Source organism: Pteropus vampyrus, unplaced genomic scaffold (assembly GCF_000151845.1).
Source record: "Pteropus vampyrus isolate Shadow unplaced genomic scaffold, Pvam_2.0 Scaffold38, whole genome shotgun sequence".
Lineage (NCBI taxonomy): Eukaryota > Metazoa > Chordata > Mammalia > Chiroptera > Pteropodidae > Pteropus > Pteropus vampyrus.
The window spans coordinates 595,947-607,340 of record NW_011888819.1 but is presented as its reverse complement, the minus strand read 5'-3'; the positions used below and the strand labels follow the sequence as shown (position 1 = coordinate 607,340).

Sequence of the window (11,394 nt, the reverse complement as noted above, 5' to 3'; positions counted from 1 at the left end):
GACATTCTTTTCTTTAGTGCTTTGAATATATTTATAATACCTTATTTAATGAATTTATTTTCTAATTCCAAAATATAGATGTCTTCAGTAAAGTTTCTACTGACTACTTTTTAAAAAAATTCATGTATGGATCGTACTTTCCTATTTCATAGTGAGTTTCATAATATTTTTTTTGTTGGAAGCTAGACATTTTAAAGAATATAAAGTGGTAACACTAGAAACTTGATTCTCCTCTCCACCCAATGTTTGTTGTTTTTGCTGTTTGTTTAGTCACTGGCCTGATTAATTCTGTGAAGTCTGTATACATTATGTGTAGCCACTGAAGACATTGCACAGCATGGTGGTCAGATAACGATTAGATAGAGTCCAAAATGCCTTGAATCAATACATTTTCTAGCCTTTGGCAAGGCACCCACGTACTGAAAGTGTGTTTGAACACACTTTCAAATCTTTCCTAGTTTTCAGCTTCACCTTAATCTTCAGTTCCTGTTTGTACTGTGCCTTGAGGTCAGCCAGAGCGGAGAGACTAGGGCCTGCTTGTGTCTTCCTTGGACATATGCACAACTCTGTACTTGCATGTGGCTTTCTAGATTTCCAGTATTGTGCATGAACTTTTCAAAATTCCCCATGGGCATCTCATTCCTCAAATTTTTCTTGTAAGTGTTTTGTTCAATCTCTGGTTTGCCCAATTGGCATCACTGCAATTAGCAGCTGCAATGTTAAGAGATTGCTGTTGGATTTTTTTTTCTTGGACAAATGCCCTCAAACAGTGCTTTTCTCACTGAACAAGCTGAGCCAGGTCAAATAAAGACGAGCTCTGTGAATGAGACCTTTGCAAGAATCTTCCAAATTTTGTCTCTTCTCTGGAAATAGGGCTTTTGGGGGAAGATTTGATGCCATTCTCTGCCCTCTCTGATCACTGCTAGGCTGTTACTTTTCATAGCTGCCATGGTTGTGGGGTTTCTGGTTTTTAAGGGAAAGGGTCAGAAATAGAACAAATAAAAACCCACAATGCTTATTGTTCCTTAAGACATTTAGCTGTTTTATTTGAGTAAAGCTTCTCATGTTGTTGCAAATATGGATAATTTCAAAGTTCCAAAACAGTTCATTTTGATAATTTTTGGCAGTGTTCTTGTTGTTTTTGTGCAGTGGATTTTTTTCTTAGTCCATCATTCTAGAAGTGCTTTCTCTATAGTCTTCATGCAATTTTTCTGCTAGTTTTGAATTATTTTAAAATAAAAATATTAATTTAGTTACCTTTTGTCTCACCTTTATTTCCTTGTATTTTTCTCCTTTCCTAAGCCACATTTAGCCTGCTTAGTTTTATAAGCATTAGTCAAAGTTCATTGGGGCTTGGAATCTATATATATTTCCACAATGACAGCCATGAAGGGTTTAGATTCTTATTTTTTCCATTATTCATTGAACCAGCCAACCTTATCTTTCCAGTAATATCCAAGATTATAGCATGATCTTATTGGGAATAAGAAAAATACTCGTTTTTTTTTTAAATTTTTAAATACAAATTTTTGCCTTCTTTATTAGCAGTTATATTTCTTAATATAAGCTACATTTCAGATATATGTGCTACAAGTCACACTGCAGAGAGAGCTTCATTATTTTTCCATATCAATAAAAATGGCCATTACCGGTAACTTACAAAAGAAGATACATCCCAGGTATATTTATTATTGACAGACGTTAATCAAGGTTAAACTAATTTTTTTAACAAATAGGCAAAGGCTTACGTGATATCAGGATCTAGAAATAAAGTACAAATAATGTGGATCATTGGGCTTATTATAAACCAGGATGCTTTTTGTTCTTTATCCTTTAGATCGTCCATATAGAGGCTGTGAACATTTTTATTTTTCAACAGTTGCCTAAGAAAATGCTCTCCGTTTTCCTCATTCTCCCTTCTTTCTTCTGTCCAAGTCTTATTTATTTTTCTTTTTGATACTTATTTCTACCTAGGAATCCTAGTTATTGTCCAATTTTAATCATTGCTGTGCTGCCTTATTCCACGAGAGGGCACTCAAGTGGCTTTCTTTATCTGTTTTTCTATTTTTCTCATCTGTTTACCACATTGTACTGTAGGGCAGATTTATCCCAAAGGCCTCTACTAAAAACAAGATGGTACATACGGACACCCAACTACAATTCATTTCTTATGATGATGAAGTTTTACATGTTTTAGGAATAGAAAAATAAAAAGGAAGAGACTGAGATATCCTAATATTATATCCATGATAATTTTATATGCTTTCCTCTGGAAGGGTTTGGATGGCTAGTAGACATGACTTCTGAAAAGAAGACAAGACTCGTGGAAAACCTTATATGTTCTGCATTGATCAAATGTGACTGATATTTGATCATTTTCAAACTAAATAGAACAGATAAAGTCTTTTTCTTATCTATTTTTCAAAATAAACCTAAAAAAATTTAAATACGTTTCTGAGATGATTAGAGATAAAGCAATGATAAAAACTCATACCTGAGTTTTGTCAGAATAGCAGAGAAGATGTTAAGGAAATATTTGCTTCACTGTCAGTAGGATAGCAGAAGCATAAAGAAATGAACTTATCGTTATTATTTTTTTTTAAATCGTAGCATATTGCTACTACTGGAATGTACATGAGCAAACCTTAATCCACTCAAAGACAGTTGAAGTTGTCTTTTCCTGTAAGGTCAAGCTGGCGTGAGGAGCAGTGAGGGGGTGAGGCATACGCAATTCAGCCATCCCAGAAACTGTGTTTATTCTGACTTTATGGGAATTTTTCTGGCTTGCTTGGTAAGGGATTAAACAACACTAGCAACGTTGTTGGAAAAGGACTTTGCCTCAGTTGAAGATAACCAGGATTGATGATTAAAAGAAAGATGATTCTTTTACAGGAAGCTGCAGAAGAGAAGGGAACTGTGGGTGTCAAAGCACAGAATTACTATCGTAGCTTTTGTATTCCACCCAAAGAACCATATGTCATGAGGGTGGTCACTTCCTCTGATATTTGAATCAATTCTGAAAGCACTGGAATCAACAGCTGTTTGATAATTGTATAACCACCAAGGGACAAAGAGCAGTATCGTAATGTCAGCATGATACTCATGCAAAGCAAATGCAATTTTTATATTTTCTTTACTAGTTTTTGTTTAGGGTTTTTAAAAATTCTATTTAATGCCTTTATTTTGATCCATAGCCATTGGATAGTGGCTTTCTAAAACAATTGTTTTAATTGCTACCATTGGTAGCAATAATCAGTAAAGTTATCAAATAATCAGCTATTATTTTAATAAAGAGGATTCTTTTCCCAAATAGAGACAATTAGTAAAAGATGAAAATTTTTCATGCCTGAGTTAGAAATCATTATAATTTGATAGACTGCCTTTGAAAATTTAATCTTTGTTATTTTTTAAAAAATTCAACATCCCCTTGGGGCAATGGAACTGAGAGTTTTATTAACTTAAATGTCTTTATATCAATTTCTAAGCAGAAAAAATAAGGAACACAGCATTTCCTTATGAATACTTTCAAATATTTTCCTTATGAATTCCTTATGAATACTTTCATTAAAATGTAGGAAAAAGTGACAAAAGAGTACATATTTACTTTATCACACATTTTATTTCTTAGAATCCTAAAGACCTGTTTCACATCTGCCATTTGTTAGTTCTTTGTGCTTCCCATTTAAATTTTCCTGGCAGTCTCTGGAAAGGTAGAGTGAACCTAAATGGTCTCCTTGGTAGCCGATCACCTGCTACTTCAGGTTGGCCAATTCTGTGCATTAAGCTCAAACACAAAAGCCAATTATGAAGTCTGCGGATTGTATTTTTAGCTGTTTGAAACACGGAAGGCTTCCATACCATTCAAGTTACAGCATCGCCCTGAATCCCTTCATGGTGAAACATTTAATTTATTTAACATCTGGAGCTGGATGGCAATAAGAAGCCTATCTTCAAATCTCTATATCTCTGGATGCAATTTTTAATGCATTAACCATTTCTGAAATTAATCAACAAGAGGGCAAAATAACCTCAAGGATATCTGGGAGTGTGTGTGTGTGTGTGTGCGTGTGTGTGCATGCATGCGTGCATGTGTATGTGTGTGTGTGTGTAAAGTAATTAGAATTTAGTGATTAGAATTTATTTATAAAGTAATTTATAAATTTATTTATAAAGTAATTAGAATTTATTCTTTCACAATTATGTTTTTTTTTTTCTTTTTAACACCCTGTATCCTTCCCTCAAAAATAATGTAGACATGCCACTTAAGAGTAAGTGTGGATTCGATACTATCTCCATGTCTGCAAGGTCCAGTATAACTTATAGAGAGAGGAAATTAGACGTCAAAGCTAAGTTTACTTACCATTTGATGTCAGTGTTGTACTATAAGAACAAAATTAATGTGGGGTGGGGGTGAGAGCTGTGGGAATAAGCTACTGGGGAACGAGGTTAATTTGAGTGTTAAAGGTTATCAGTTTTAGGAAACTTGTCGCAATCTAAAATGACAATTCTTTCTGGAGATTGACAAAGCTCTTCTTTGGTAAGGAGTCAACAACCATCAAATCCAACTACCTCTCATTCAAATTCAAAACATGACACCTGTCAAACCCAAGCTGATTTTTTTTTCCTTCCCAATAAAAGAAAGTATATTAAAGTACTTGCTAATCTTAGAGATCTAAAGTATCTTCCATAAATTTGAATGAAAACATATGCATATTCTATTTCCAGATGAATAAAATGCAACTTAGTCATGCATAATCAACTAAACCGTGTCCCTCCCTTTAATTTCTCAAGTTGTTTATATTTACAGGAAGCCATTCTCTTCAAGGACAAATTTAATAAGGGCAGTTTAGGAGGTTGGAGGAAAGTGGTGTGCAAAATGGAAAATGTGAGGTGATTTCAATTTAGATACATACTTAGCTGGGTCTGTGGTGAAAGGTACCTTAAGGCAATCACTTTTATGAAACAAACACAGACATGGTTTTTCTATCCTCTAGGCCTTGCTTTTTTATTGAGAAGAATGCATATTGTTAAGTAGCTACCTTCTTCTTCATCAGCACAAATTCACTGCCGTAGGAAAAAAATATATATATTGCTTAAAAGAATGAATACCTGTAGATCAGTTACCTGCAGTAGCTTGGAGGATGACGTGTATACAAATTGTTCAAATGTAATCAAGATAGAAACATATGTCAGAGCTTGAGGAATTTTGTTTTTTAATATTATTGCTGGTTTAGACCTCTTATACTCACTTGCATGAAAACTCCAGAAAGTCTTAGGCAACTACAGAAATTAGACCATAGATACAGGCAAATCCTTCACCCATTGAGGACTCGAATATAGTCAATACCAATGTACCAGAAATAATTATAAAGTGTAGGAAAACAACCTTTCCTTAACATTTCATTCTCTACTTGCCGCAAATCAAATTACAGACATATGCATTCAATATTGAATTACTTTTGTAAAGTGCTTTCCTCTTTGACACACTATGTAGTTTCTTAAGGTGACAGCTTAACTGTTTTGAAATAGTATTTTTATTGCTGCCTCATTCAGCTCTCTAAGCTATCAAAATATGTCCTTCTCACCCACCTCTGCTCTCTTATACTAGAATATTAGCCCCAGAAGAAACATCAATAAATTCCTTCTCCAGAATAGCAGATATTAAAAGCCTCAACCATGAAGTAGTGAAAACCCATGTAGGCAAATTCACAACAGTAAGATCCTATACTTGAAGGAAAGTCCTATACTGTAAAGCCACACACAAATAGATAGATGATGGATGGATGGATGGATGGATGGATGGATGGATGGATGGATGGATGGATGGATGGATGGATAGGTAGGTAGGTAGGTAGGTAGGTAGGTAGGTAGATAGATAGATAGATAGATAGATAGATAGATAGATAGATAGATAGATAGATAATAGATAAAAATAAAACCTATAGAACCAAGACTTTTTATCAGGATTTGGCAACTTTTCTGAGGTGACTGGGCAAGTACTTCTTAGTAGTGACTCAAAAGAATTGCATAGGCTGAGGGCGGTGGAGGAGAAAGTGAGAGAACAAAGTCAAAGTCAATGATTTCAGAAATCCATGTGCACAAATCCCTGGGGATTTTGTTAATATGTAGGTTCCGACTGAGTTGGTCTGAAGTGGGGAAACCTGAGATACTGAATTGGGAACAAGGTCCCAGGCGCTGCTGGTACTGGTCCGTGGGCAACACTGAGTAGCAAAGATCTTAGGCAAAGAGTTTCAAGAGGAAGTCATGGGATTGAAGAAGATCTGGCTAGACCATTATCCCTGGGGAATAATTAAAAATACAGATTCCTAGACTTTGTGCCACATGGTGCAAATGAGTATATCTTGATGAATCTGTATTTTTTTAAACATTTCCCAGGAGACTCTGAAATAGAACTAGATTTGAGATGTGAATAAGATGGGATTTCCTCTACTAAGCAGCTGGCAAATGAGATGGTATCTGACCTATCTGTAATTATAACAGTGCCAATTAACTCTTTAAAAACAGGGGTGGATAAAGATTTGGCTAATTCACATTTCTCATCCTTTATGTGTTTGAGAGTAAGCATTGTAGAGCATGGTCTCAATAGAGAATAGAGTTTATGAACTATCAGAAAAGAAAACAATCTTTGGTAAGCTTTAACTCTTTTAAAAGATTTTTTTTATTTTTCAATTATAGTTGGCATACAATATTATATTAGTTTCAGGTTTAATAAGGTTAAACTCTTCATTCGAAAATAAAATAGCATGAATCAAACCTAGTGTATCCTGGATACTTTATGTTCATATTCTTAGTAAATTCTCTCATCATCCTGAAAGCTAAGTAACATTATCTTCATTTTGTAGTTAAGGAACTGAGAGAAAGGAATATTAAGTTACTGTATAAAGTCATAAAGCTAAGGTGCCGGAGGACAGGGATATGAACACAGGGCTCTCTAAACACAGCCTCACGCTTGTGACCTGAGGGCCATGAAAGCTTCAAGTTATTGATAAGCCAATATTTTTTGAAACTCTGCAAATTGTCCACGTGTATTATTTTCAGCACTCCATGCTATCCTCTGCATAATGGTTAATGGTAAAATCTTTAAAAATTGTTCACAAATGTACATGCATACATTTGGCAATAGAATGATTTTAAAAAATACACTCTGAGCTGTATCAACTTATCTGTGGTGGTGGAGGTGGTGGCGATAGTGGAGATGTTTAATGGAAATCGTGTGGTTCTGAATATCTTCCCATCTGCCCTCCCCACTTCACAAGTCATGCATCTTTACATTGCTGAAACATGATAAAAAAATCAGTGTGGCAGAGAGCAGTCACAGTGATAAAGCAGGACATTCAAAAGTGTGCCATTCTGACGTTAACAAGGTAGTCTGGAGTGTTTTGAATAGCAATTCTTCTTTGAATATCAGTATGCATATTGATTAATATATATTATATTTTATATATTATTATTATATATATTTTTTGCAAATCTCAGTATAAATCTCACTATGAAATAAGGAAGTCTTGGAACACAGAAATGGATCCCACTGGCTAGATGCTCATCTAGTGGATGGCCCTCATGGTTCTTTGATTTAAGATGAGAGGAGAGAAAGAAACTTTATACATTCAGTGAGAGCTACATAGAACAAAACTCGAGAAAAAACAAAATATTTTCCTTTTACTGTCCCAGTTCATGCTCCTCATTCCAAACTTAATTCAAGGGGACAGCCAGTAGTCCATAGGCCACACATTATGGACCACTGGTCTAAGCTAATTGTGAATGGTTTACTCACAGGCCAGTGACTGGGTAGGATTCATCCTTTGCCAGTGAGATGTAACAGACATATGCTTGGAGTTTTCTTGGAAAGATCTTGCTCACAAAAGGACACACTGGCAGATGTGGCCCTCTTCTTCCTTTGAACTTGGTCATCTTTATGTGGCATCTTGAATTGTGGCAGCCATCTCCTAATTATGGAATAAAGTAGGCTAGGCTGTGATAAAGTCATCATAGAGAGAATGGCAGAGCTTAAAATGCAGAAAGAACCTTGATTCTTGATGATCATGAAGCCACTGAAATGACTAATTCCAGTCATTCTATCTCTGTACTTTCTTTGGAATTTAGTAAATTTCCTCTTTGATTCCTTATTACTTATAATTAAAACCATCCAACTGGTATTAAGATATATTTTCATATTTTCCATTTGGCTGGGGTCACATTATGAGTTGAAGAAAGCTAATCCAGTAACTAGAGAAAAATGTCAGGATTTGTGTAATTTTTCCGTCAATATTATGTAAGAACAAAATAAACGATAGTTATTTTGAAGTTTACAAATGGAGCTTATTTGAGCAGATGGTCCCATTTATAACACCCAGCTGGCTAGAGTTTCTTTAGAGGGCACCATGCTCTTTCCACTGAACAAATTAAGTATGTCACAAAAGCTTCAGTGCAAAAATAAAAATTATAGACCTATAAAATAGTTTTCACTAACCTAACTCATAGTTATGTAGGTATTCACTTCCTGAACATACCAAATACTCTACTCTTTTTCTATGAGGGGGTTAACTTACAAAGTAAGTACAATCACTTTATGTGGTACTTTTTTTTTTTGTCACATATTAAAATTGGAAGAGGCCCAGCCAAACTGTGAAAGTAAGCAAGTATGTGAATGCGAAATGTGTTTTAGCTGAAAATATCATTTGAGCCAAAATATTGTAGATCACAACTTCCAAACTGTCTGTCACATCCAGTAATTTATTTTAAATATTTATTTAAAATATCTGAGAAGTCAAATTATATCCCAAATTATAAAACAAGCAAATGATGACATTTAGAATCATCATTTTAGTATTGATTCCTTCCTTAAAAAGAAAAAAAGCAATCAGTAAACCATGCCACTGAATTGATGAGCCTTCTTCTCATGTTTTTTAGAAGCCAAAATGATTCTGGGGAAATGAGAGTGAAAACGATTTTAAAGTAATAGTCAACTCTTATTAAAACATGGCTCATTAAATGTCATTTCTAATTACCTAGAGACTTAATATCTGAATCATCCTTGAACATACTTTGTAGCAACAGGGTTCTAAAAAAAAATCATTTTTATTTATTGCCTGTATGTTTTTTAGAAATATAGTATATAGAATAGCCATTTTCCCTAAGAATAATTTTAAAGTTATAGAATTACATTTAACTGTTAAAAAATAGAAATTTGAAGAAATTAATATATTTAATGTTATTTGCTAATGCTAAAGACTTCCAAGCTTAATGTAATATTTTCTATACTCCTTTTTTTCCTATGGAAAATTGTATATTTGGGGGGCTTGCTTTTTTTTTTTTTTTCAATGAGAAAATTGGTTAATCATTAGAATCCAGATCAGCTCAATAATCTTTTGTACTTCATGAGTAAGCTACTTGACTGCTAATTCTCATTTCAAGTTCCTTCTACAAAAATCTAACAACCTAGTGTGCAGTAAGATAAAATTAGGTGATCAACTATGAAGGTGTTATTTACATTAGACAACTAATAAATAAAGCTACAGACAATTCTTTATATTAGCCTCAATCTTTTCTAGTGGGATTTACCACAGTGATAATCAAGGTGTTAGAAATGTGTCAAACTCCAAGCTCACCTCTCAATGTTCTGAAGAGAGGAGAAAGCTTTTCAATGACAAATGTCCTACTCTTCACCTACTACTGGCGAATAAACCCTAGGTTCTCTCATTTTTAATTCCTTCATCCAGAAGCTCTTTGTGTCAGGTACTCTACATAGACTACGTACTATATTCCTCCAAATAATCCTGTGAGGCCAGCATCATTTCTGATAGAAAGATTCTTTGATGTAGGTCAGTTAAGAATACTGAAGAGGAGAAGTCTGATGTTCGAAGTATAAAACAGTAAAACAATTATGAAAAAAGGTCAGATCAGGAAGTTTGAAGTTTAGGAAGGTTCAAGAGAGTCTACTATGCTTTCTAAGTCCCTAACCTTCTCCTATTTATACTATAAAATCATGTGTTTTATAAAATAAAATAGTAATCCTCTAACGCAAAACAAAATGTTAAAGTAAAACAAAACTCATTCTTCTCCCTAAAATACCCTCCCTAAAACCCCTCCTATATATTTGGAGTACAATGGGACCTACAATGACACTAATAACTCAGGAATAAGTTATTGTTCCTTGTGACTAAAATGTATTCAAAGACTTTTTGATTCTCTTTCTAGTGACGAAAACCCAATCTCACTGAAAATGTCATACGATTCTTCTGGTCTCGCATAAAGCAAGAAAATAAACCTAAATATTACTCCAATAGTCTTTGCCAAATTACTTTTATGCTTAACTATCTATTAAGAATGTAAAATAAATAAACCCTGTGGGTGCCATGCCCTGGCCTCTGAAGGTTCTGATGTGCTTGGGTACAAATCTGGTCCCTCATTCCTAGGAGATAGTAACTGCAGTGTTCTACTCAAGGCCAATGAAGCTCTATAATGAGTTGGCTTCACTATTAACTAGTTGAACACTCATTTCTTCTTCCATCTAATTCCCAATATTTTGTCCACGGCCATGCCACCCTGAACACGCCCGATCCCGTCTGATCTCGGAAGCTGAGCAAGGTTGGGCCTGGTTAGTACTTGGATGGGAGACCACCTCGGAAGACCGGGTACCGTAGGAATTAAAAAAAAAAAAAGTAATTCCCAATATTTTACAACGTATATTTTTAAAATGTAGTCACTTTTCCAAAAAGAGTACAAATGTAACTCCTATCAAACTGTACAAACTCTCATCTCATCTGACTTCTTCTTTTTTACCTTGCCATCTTCCTCCCCCATGCCAGTGTGGTTCTCTAAATAATCCTGCCAATCACCAGCCTAGTCTCTTCAGCTCTCCTTTACAATATTGGCACAATTATCTTTCAATCACGTCAGTGCTCACACGTTATTCTACAGAACGATGTTCGGCTTCATCTTATAATCAGACCAGCCACCACGTGGCTCCTCCTTTATCCCAACCTCGTTTGTTACTATAGTCCCTCTCCCTCCAGCCTTCACTGGCAAACAACCTACTTTTCACCTACTATTGGCGAATAAACCCTAGGTTCTCTCACTTTTAAATCCTTCACCTGAAAGCTGTTCGTGGAATGTCTTTCTGTCCTTTGAAGACCTATTTGAATTCCACCTCTGCCAAGAAATTTCATCTCAGCTGTCCTGAGGTCCATGACTCTCTGTTTCTCATAATAGTATGATACTTTATCTATTTAATTTCATATTTATCACAGTCTTTCTTGAGACTTGGTTGTTTATGAGTGTCTTCTCCCATGATAAAGTACAAGAGGTTGGTGACCGTGTATAATTTATCGGGCAAACCCCCAATGTTCGATATAATCCTTTGCATACAGTATG

The 11,394-nt window shown here is 34.9% G+C and overlaps 1 pseudogene; it reads left to right on the top strand.

Annotated features, from left to right (window-relative positions):
* Positions 1 to 10,548: 10,548 nt before the first annotated feature.
* Positions 10,549 to 10,667, top strand: LOC111738437 (annotated as a pseudogene).
* Positions 10,668 to 11,394: the final 727 nt, after the last annotated feature.